The sequence below is a fragment of the Triticum urartu genome, chromosome 5 (genome assembly GCF_003073215.2).
Source record: "Triticum urartu cultivar G1812 chromosome 5, Tu2.1, whole genome shotgun sequence".
NCBI classification, from domain to species: domain Eukaryota; kingdom Viridiplantae; phylum Streptophyta; class Magnoliopsida; order Poales; family Poaceae; genus Triticum; species Triticum urartu.
Genome location: NC_053026.1, coordinates 27,335,408 through 27,345,434, shown reverse-complemented (window position 1 = coordinate 27,345,434; position 10,027 = coordinate 27,335,408). Strand labels below are relative to the sequence as shown.

General features: G+C 49.2%; 1 pseudogene; it reads right to left on the bottom strand.

The window, feature by feature from the left end:
- Positions 1-312: 312 nt before the first annotated feature.
- On the bottom strand, positions 313-5,286 carry LOC125506682 (annotated as a pseudogene).
- Positions 5,287-10,027: the final 4,741 nt, after the last annotated feature.

The window sequence follows — 10,027 nt, the reverse complement described above, 5'->3', positions numbered from 1 at the left end:
TCGACCCGGCATTTGGTTGCCCGCATTGCATTAGGCGCACATATGACATGGTGTTTGGTTGCAACCTGCATAAGGTGTTGTCACCACTTCTAACTAGTGGTGGGCTTACCACACAAAATCTGAACATGTAGTGCCATCTACTTAAACAAATGACATTTCAGCCTAACTATTATCAAATGATAGTTCGAATTATTAAGAGCCGTTGGCTAAATAGGGGATAGTTTATCGGTGTTGCTGCTATCAGATCTACCTCTTCCTCTTCCTCTTCCTCTTCTGCTTCTGCTGCTGCTTCTTGTTCTTCTTCCATCTTCTTCAAATCCTGCACTGACCTCTGTTAAGCCACATCGCCTCTGCCCATTCCAACATTTTGTTCTTCCAAGCATCATTGTCAAATGCCTCGACACCATGGCCGGAGCTAACAACATCGTCAGGCTCGACATCTTCCTCCTCAGGCACATGTTCATCAAAGCCCCACTGGAGGATCCAGTTGTGCAGAATGCAACAAGTAAGAACTAGTTTAATCTGAGTGGAGTATGGGTGGAATGGCTTATGATCCAGGATCTTAAACCTATTCTTCAGAGCTCCAAATGCCCTCTCAACAGTTACTGTAAGGCTGGAGTGTCTGAGATTAAACAGCTTCTGTGCAGTCCTAGGATAGTTCCTACCAGAGAACTCATTGAGATGGTACCTTGTTTTCCTGAAGGGTGGAAGAATACCCGGCCGACATGCATAGCCAGCATCTCCAAGCTAGAACTTGCCGTCGGGGATGTTGATCCCATCAGGTCGACTCATGCTGTCAGTGAGAATGTTAGCATCATGCGCTGACCCCTCCCAGCCAGCCAGCACATTTGCGAACTTCAGATCAAAGTCAACAGCAGCAAGCACATTCTGGCTTGTGTAGTGCTTCCTCCCCCTGTATGCTGCTGACTGTGACCTAGGAACTCTGGCAGTGACATGAGTACCATCTATTGCCCCAATGCAATCCTGAAAATGGCATCACAAGCCTGTGTTAGTGCTCAACTTGAACAATACAAGAATATCAAGCCATGGAAAGTGTATATTGTCAATGCTCACCTTGAAGTTCTTGGGCTTCCGCGAATCTTGGGTGGAGTCTGGCCAGATGGTCTCCTGATCATCTCTCCTCTAAGCTCCCCAATAGCAAAAAGCACCCGCTTGAAGTATCTAGAGATGGTCTCCATTGATCTCCTGAAGATGTTGTGAATGACCCTGAACCTCTGGTTATGGCCAACAACATGGAGGAACATGGCCACTTGCTCTTCGACACTGGTGTTGATGCTATCTTGTAACAGCCCCATACTCATGAAGGTCTCGACAAGCCTGGCAAATGGTGCTCTTTTCATTCTAAGCATCCATAGAGTCTCGACGTCATTGCAGTTGTAGATGTAGTTCAGATTTTGGATCCTCTCCTGTTCCTGGGAAAACAATGGACCATAACGAATCAAAGGTCTCCCAGCACGACGAACAGCTCTTTGGTGCATGAACATGACCCATGCCTGAATCACACTAATCAGTGCTGCTTCCTGGATTATCAGCCTCATTCGTGCGTCCATAACCTAGTCGACATCGACGGTTCGTTCAGTGGGAAATCGATTCTACACCCAGCTTAACGGCCTAACCACTGAGCTAACAAAGGGGGGTAGGGGTGCTGATTACCGGCATCAGAGACGAGGACGACGTAGGGGGAGCCATGGCACAGACTAGGTCGAGCAGACGGTGGCCAACAGCAAGGCCAGCACCAGATCCGCCGTAAACGGTGTCACCGCCGCAAACGCCTCCGCCGCCGCCTATAGCTCAGATCTGAAATCGCAGCCGGCGCTGGTGGTGAGGCAGTAGGGAAGAAAGGGGGCAGTGGCTATGGGTGAGCGAGTGAAAGGGGGGTGAGGCTAGATTTGGCGCCGGGACGGCGCACCAGATTTCCATCTCCCTCCCTCCCCCTCGCCCTCGCCTCGCTCCCGCCCATGCGAACTCGCGTCGCACTTAGCCTGGCTCGCGAGAAACTGCCGATCCAAGCGTTTCCAGCGAGCCAGGCTTTGGGCTGCTTTGAGGAGCGTGCGATGCAGGCCCAACAGGAAAACCGGGCAACCAAACTGTCAGGGAACGTAGTAATTTTAAAAAAAATCCTACGCACACAGGATCATGGTGATGCATAGCAATGAGAGGGGAGAGTGTGTCCACGTACCCACGTAGACTGAAAGCGGAAGCGTTAGCACAACGCGGTTGATGTAGTCGTACGTCTTCATGATCCGATCGATCCAAGTACCGAACGCATGGCACCTCCGAGTTCAGCACACGTTCAGCTCGATGACGTCCCACGAACTCCGATCCAGCAGAGCTTCATGGGAGAGTTTCATCAGCACGACGGCGTGATGATGGCGATGATGATGCTACCGACGCAAGGCTTCACCTAAGCACCGCTACGATATGATCGAGGTGGATTATGATGGAGGGGGCACCGCACACGGCTGGGAGAGATCAACATATCAACTTGTGTGCCTAGAGGTTCCCCCTGCCCCCGTATATAAAGGAGGAAGGGGTGAGGCCGGCCGGGCCCTGTAGGCGCGCCAGGAGGAGTCCCCTCCTACTAGGAGGGGGAAAGGAAGGGGGAGAGGGAGAAGGAAAGGGGGGCGTCGCCCCCCCTCTCCTAGTACAATTCAGACCAGAGGGGGAGGGGCGCGCGGCCTGCCCTAGGCCAGCCCTCTCCCTCTCCACTAAGGCCCATAAGGCCCACTATTTCTCCCGGGGGGTTTCCGGTAACCCTCCAGCACTCCGGTTTTCTCCGAAACCACTCGGAACACTTTCGGTGTCCAAATATAGTCGTCCAATATATCGATCTTTACATCTCGACCATTTCGATACTCCTCGTTATGTCCGTGATCATATCCGGGACTCCGAACTACCTTCGGTACATCAAAACACAAAAACTCATAATACCGATCGTCGCCCAACTTTAAGCGTGCGGACCCTACAGGTTCGAGAACTATGTAGACATGACCGAGACACGTCTCCGGTCAATAACCAATAGCGGAACCTGGATGCTCATATTGGCTCCCACATATTCTACGAAGATCTTTATCGGTCAAACCGCATAACAACATACGTTGTTCCCTTTGTCATCGATATGTTACTTGCCCGAGATTCGATCGTCGGTATCTCAATACCTAGTTCAATCTCGTTACCGGCAAGTCTCTTTACTCATTCTGTAATACATCATCTCGCAACTAACTCATTAGTTACAATGCTTGCAAGGCTTATAGCGATGTGCATTACCGAGTGGGCCCAGAGATACCTATCCGACAATCGGAGTGACAAATCCTAATCTTGATCTATGCCAACTCAACAAGTACCATCGGAGACACCTGTAGAGCACCTTTATAATCACCCAGTTACGTTGTGACGTTTGATAGCACACAAAGTGTTCCTCTCGTAATCGGGAGTTGCATAACCTCATAGTCATAGGAACATGTATGAGTCATGAAGAAAGCAATAGCAGTAAACTAAACGATCAAGTGCTAAGCTAATGGAATGGGTCAGGTCAATCACATTTTCTCCTAATGATGTGACCCCTTTAATCAAATGAAAACTCATGTCTATGGTTAGGAAACTTAACAATCTTTGATTAATGAGCTAGTCAAGTAGAGGCATACTAGTGACACTTTGTCTATGTATTCACACATGTACTAAGTTTCTGGTTAATACAATTCTAGCATGAATAATAAACATTTATCATGATATGAGGAAATACATAATAACTTTATTATTGCCTCTAGGGCATATTTCCTTCAGTCTCCCACTTGCACTAGAGTCAATAATCTAGATTACACAGTAATGATTCTAACACCCATGGAGCCTTGGTGCTGATCATGTTTTGCTCGTGAGAGAGGCTTAGTCAACGGGTCTGCAACATTCAGATCCGTATGTATCTTGCAAATCTCTATGTCTCCCACCTAGACTTGATCGCGAATGGAATTGAAGCGTCTCTTGATGTGCTTAGTTCTCTTGTGAAATCTGGATTCCTTTGCCAAGGCAATTGCACCAGTATTGTCACAAAAGATTTTCATTGGACCCGATGCACTAGGTATGACACCTAGATCGGATATGAACTCCTTCATCCAGACTCCTTCATTCGATGCTTCTGAAGCAGCAATGTACTCTGCTTCACACGTAGATCCCGCCACGATGCTTTGTTTAGAATTGCTCCAATTGATAGCTCCACCCTTTCAATATAAACACGTATCCGGTTTGCGATTTAAAATCGTCCGGATCAGCATCAAAGCTTGCATCAACGTAACCATTTATGCTGAGCTCTTTGTCACCTCCATAAACGAGAAATATATCCTTAGTCCTTTTCAGGTATTTCAGGATGTTCTTGACCGTTGTCCAGTGATCCACTCCTGGATTACTTTGGTACCTCCCTGCTAAACTAATAGCAAGGCACACATTAGGTCTGGTACACAGCATTGAATACATGATAGAGCCTATGGCTGAAGCATAGGGAACATCTTTTTGATGATTGGTTACCTCCCCTGGCAGCTACTTCGTCACGAGCAGTCTTGAGGTTCTTCTTGGCTAGTTCCAGATCAAGATTGAGGCTGATTTGCTGCTTGTTCAGTGTAGAAACTTGAGCCCCAAGATCACAAGATTTCTGTAGTCAACATATAAGACATATCAGTCGACAGAAACAAAAGAACATCACAGTGAAAGTTACTCTAAGACTACCTCCGAGTCAAACATTCAACGGTAGTCTCGGGGAGTACACCTAGTGGGTGCACTTAGCGTGCCCCCACTGGTTTGATTCAACACTCGGCATGGTCTGTCCAGCTAGATTTGTAAAAAAAGGCAAAGAAAGGTGTTCTCAGACCATAGTCGACTGCCCGCAGTCGACCACAGTCTCGGGGACTACATTCAGTGGGTGCACTTAGCCTGCTCCCACTAGTTCAGGTTTCACTTGGCATGGTCTGCCCAGGCCGAGTGAGAAAATTTAGATTCTCATACCACAGTCGACTGCCCACAGTCAACTATGGTCTCGGGGACTACACCCAGTGGGTGCACTCAGCGTGCCCCCACTGGTTCAAAAACTCAATCGACTCAATCCAAGTCGACTCAAGTGGAAGACCTATACAACTTTAAGGCAGACAAACCCCAGTGTGTGATCGGATGAGAAATAAGATCAGTCGGAAATCAACTAACCTGGACATAGGTTTGCAGAGCAGCGCCGACGTTGTAGGTCACCTGACTGGCCTCGTGCACCACTTTCATCTGCCCCATCACAAGATTCAACTGAAGAAGAGATTCCTTGGCGGCACTCGGTGGGTCGTCTGGAGTTTGGTACGCAGTGAAAAGCGATGATGGCAGGGCAGTCGAAGCAGCTGCTGGGTCTGATGCATGGGGTTGTATTGGAGCAGCAGGGGCCTGAGCAGCCGACCCTGATGGGCAATCAGTCGACACGGGATAGCGAATGTGACGTTGGTGCGAGACGGATCTGTGGATTGCTCGACCGCTGTCCTAGGCATCAGTGTCGACTGAGCAACCTGAACCTCAGGCGCTTTCCTGCTCGGTCCCTTGTCCCTCCTCCTTCTTTCCCTCAGAGGCACTTCTTCTTCATCGTCTGGAAGCACGACAACGTCTCGTGGAGCTGCAACAAACAAAAAAAATTAGAGATGCCACTGACGAACAATCCAATCGACCGAATAAATTCGAGTCGAGCAGACTTACTAGCTTTGGAGGTAGCCGCGTCATCGGTTTCCTCATCATTTGGGACCTTGTCGATATCCATATCAGTCGCGGCAGAGGCTGGGCTGGAAAAGTTCACCATCCACTCGGTCAGAGCAGAAGAATCAATCGGAGCAAGAAAACACGGAAATAACATTTACCTAGAGGCAACAGGAACATCCATCTTAATCTTAGGCAAGGTTTTCCAAGCCTTTGAGGGGTTGATCTTGGGCTGCTTGGTGACTTTCTCCGCCAGCTCCGGAGTTGAAGACCGAGCGCGCTTCTGTGCTTGAGCGCTTGAGGCCACAGCCTTGCCGCGCCTGCCCGCTGGATCATGGTGCTGCTTGGATCAACATCTGAACGAGGCAGTGAGTCGACTACCTCCTCGTCGTTTGATTCGTCGCTCTCGTCTTCATCATCGTCGTCCGACGACTCCCAATCACCACTCTCCTCCGTGCTGTCCTCGCCCTCATGATCATGCTCCATAGCTTGTTCACCATTGGGCATCGAGTACATCTCTGTATAAATCTACAAGACAAGAAGTCGAGTGGAAATCAGTCGAATTCAAAAATAATCAGAAAAAGCACCCAAGAGTAATCGGTTGTAGCGGCCGAACCTTGTCTGGCTGATTACTGTTGCTGAAAGGATCGACTCTCCTGGCGCCCCTGGGGTTGTCCTTGTTTCCTGTAATACTCCTCATCCATTGGGCCACTGTTTTGGCCGGTACCTCCTCTGGATGAACCCGAGAGGTGTCGCCGGCTCCGGAATACATCCACATAGAGTGGTCACGAGCCTGGAGCGGTTGAATGCGCTGACTGAGGAATACCTCCAACAAATCCATGCCGGTGACGCCTTAGTTGATCAGCTGGACCACCCTCTCGACCAGCATGGTTGTCTCCGCCTTCTCTGCGGCGGCCGCTTTCAACGGGGAGGGAGTCTGAACACGATCGAAGGAGAAAGGGGGAAGCCCAGTCGACTGGCCTAGGGTCGCGATGTCCTGGCAGTAGAACCAGGTCGACTGCCAGCCTGTAACCGACTCAGGAAGAGTCATCGAAGGGAAAGAGCTCCTCTTCCTCTTCTGGATACCCAGACGCCCACACATCTGGATAACGTGGGTTTTCTCGTCCGTCGAATTTTCTTTCTTCACCGTTTGGGAGCGGATGATGAAAATGTGCTTGAAAAGACCCCAGTGCGGTCGACACCCCAAGAAATTCTCGCACATGGACACGAACGTAGCAAGATATGTGGTGGTGTTGGGAGAAAGATGATGGAGTTGGGCCCCGAAGAAGTTCAAGAAACCCCGGAAAAAAGGGTGCGGAGGAAGCAAGAAACCACGGTCGACATGGGTGGTGAGCAGGACACACTCACCCGGTCGCGGATGCGGCTCCGTCTCCTCCTCCGGCAACCGCATAGCTTTATGGACGATCAGCCCGGACTCGGCCACCTCATCCAAATCTTCCTGCCGAATCGAGGATCAGATCCAATCGCCCTGGATCCAACCCGACGGCAGCCCCGACCGTAACGACGACCCCCGATTCGTCTTCTTGCCTTTCATCGCCCCTGTCGCCTTCGCGCGTTCTAGCGCCGCCGTCTTTTCCTTCCCCATGGTGGCGGAGCGGCGGCGTCAAGAGTGGAGGACCCGGATGCGGTGGACAGATTGAGGGAGAAGAAGGAGAATGGATGCGCACAGTGCAAGCGCCTCGGCCTCGTCACTTTTAAAGGCCCACTTCCGAGTGGCGACGCACGGGCCCGGGTGATCCTGTCAAATCCCTCAACAGTCGTGCGCGAGATACGTGGCGAAAAAGGTGGTGCGGAAATCGAAACGTTCCTGTTTATCCACCCCACTTACCACGGCGCGCTCCGCCCCGCGCGCTTCCCCGAAATTTTGAATCTCATAAAATCCGGGATACGCCGTAACCAATCGTGCCAAAAATTTCGTGTCAAAAATAACACTCGATGGATGACGTTATAAATCCAATCGGCAATTTCTGAATCGATCAAGGCGACTGAAACGAAGCCGAAGTTCCAACACTATCCTCCGTTCAAAAATGAATAGTTGTGAAACACAAGAGCCGAAGCAAGGTCAACTTCAACCTTCTTTTCCCTCGGACCTCAATCCATTCGGGGGCTAATGATGATGATATAGACCTGGGGTAGGCTCATAGGCCTGACCTATACGTCCTATCCAGTGTCACTGTCATAGAAGCAAAGAAGCTCAAGAGACCACAGGGAGGGCCCAACAAAGGTGTCGAGTGCAATCCACTCGACCAATCAGCTACTCGGAGACCCCTCCTTCCTGCAGTCGCTCGACCAATCGACTGCTCGACCATACAAGAATCCACTTGACCTACTGAAGACCAGGAGTCATCTGGAACGGCAATGGATGAGCATTCACTCCGTAATCTTTAAGGCCATTAAGGCATTTAAGGCTGGCGTTACCAGTAACGCCTCATCTTTATGTACATTGAACCCTGTGTAACGGAGGGGACCTGTGGTCCTAGCGCCTCTATATAAGCCACCCCCTCCTCTGGGACAAGGGTTCGCACCCCCTGTAACACACACACACACACATAATCCAGTCAACCGCCTCCGGGCACCGAGACGTAGGGTTGTTACTTCCTCTACGAAGGGCCTGAACTCGTAAAACCCGTGTGTACAACTTCGCCATAGCTAGGATCTTGCCTCCTCGAACCTACCCTCCATTCTACTGTCAGTCTAGATCCACGACATCGGGCCGTTGACCCGAGGCTACATCTAACATATTAATTGTAGCGCACTTTGGGAAACTACACCGCTACTAAGGCTAGACCCGGGGTTGCCTTGTGGCCCACTTAGCAGCAGCGCCTGGGCTGTGGGCCCGTGCTACTGCTAAGTCTTACCTGTAGCGTGTGCTCTGAACCCTTGCTGCTGCTAGTTAGCAGTAGCGTCTACTAATAAGTCGTGCTACTAATAAGCCTCCACATATAAGATTTTTCCTAGTAGTGAAAGTTTAACAAACAACCCAGTCCATAGAGCACTTGACTGGCCTAAGGCCATAAATAAATTGAAAATCAGGCTATAACGACAATTGGTGATGCCCAAGCCATATCACGTGAATGGGACCAAATTATATCTCATCAAAATACTTGTAGGCTACAACGACATCTGGATCACTCAAAGTTGACAAGGATGGTTGTTACGTTGTGGGCTAGCTATTTGGTACACACGTAGGAAAGCTGTGTATGATGCAATCTTTCAAGCTTTGCAACAGACCATATCATTTGTGGATAATTGTGTAGCAGAGTTGCAACCTCTCCCTACTAGGGAACCTATGGCGGTGAGTCCGACAACAACCATGGTCCATCCTCAACGATGGCTCGCTCAAGAAGTTGGCGCTGTCAAGGTGAACGTGGATGGAGCCTTAGCAAGGAACATGCGTGGTGGAGCTGTGGTAGCACTCTGCCGCGACCAAAATTGAATTTACCTTGGTTCCTCTGTGGTGGTTTACGGGGGCATCACTGATTCGATGATCTTAGAAACGTTTGCTTGCAGAGAAGGGCTAGAATTGGCAGATGACCTTGCTGCTCACAACGTGGTGATTGCCTCCGACTGTCAGGGAGTAGTCAAGGACATCAACCAGGGGATGGGTGGTCCGAATGCAGCTATCACATATGAAATAATAGCTCGTAGCTCTAGTTTTTCTTCTTGCAAATTTTTATTTGAGCGCACAAACTTCAATTTTGAGGCTCGCAATCTAGACGTAGGCAGCAGCGGCGGAGCTATGTTAACTTCTGCAGGGGCCATGGCCCCCCCAATCTTCGTACAAGTACACGAAGAATTTTTTTTGAGGGAGGTTAGATTAGGTAAAACTAGCACAAATGCCCATGCGTTACAACGGGAGACAAAAACCTCACTTCACTAATGCAATGGCTCACATCACCTGACATCACGACATCATCTTTGTATAATATAACAGAGAAAAGTGTGGAGTTTGTGTCGCACATAGCAGGGACTCTGAGTCTGACTCCTTATACTTTGGTGATGAGGGCTTCTGAGTCAAGCAGAAAAATAAGAGTAACAATTTATTTTGTTCTTAGAAAAATATAGCATATGACCAACAAAAAAAGGATGACTTCTTATTGTGATTTAGACATAGTTTCTTTTGTGTGTGTTATACATAATATTTTTCTCTTGAGTTAAACAATTTCGATATGTCAAATGTTAGTATTACAACATAATATCTTAGTTCTTGACGTCAACAGTTCTAATATAAAGAAGTAGTTCAACCATGTCATGTGCACCTAAACAAAACATCTAC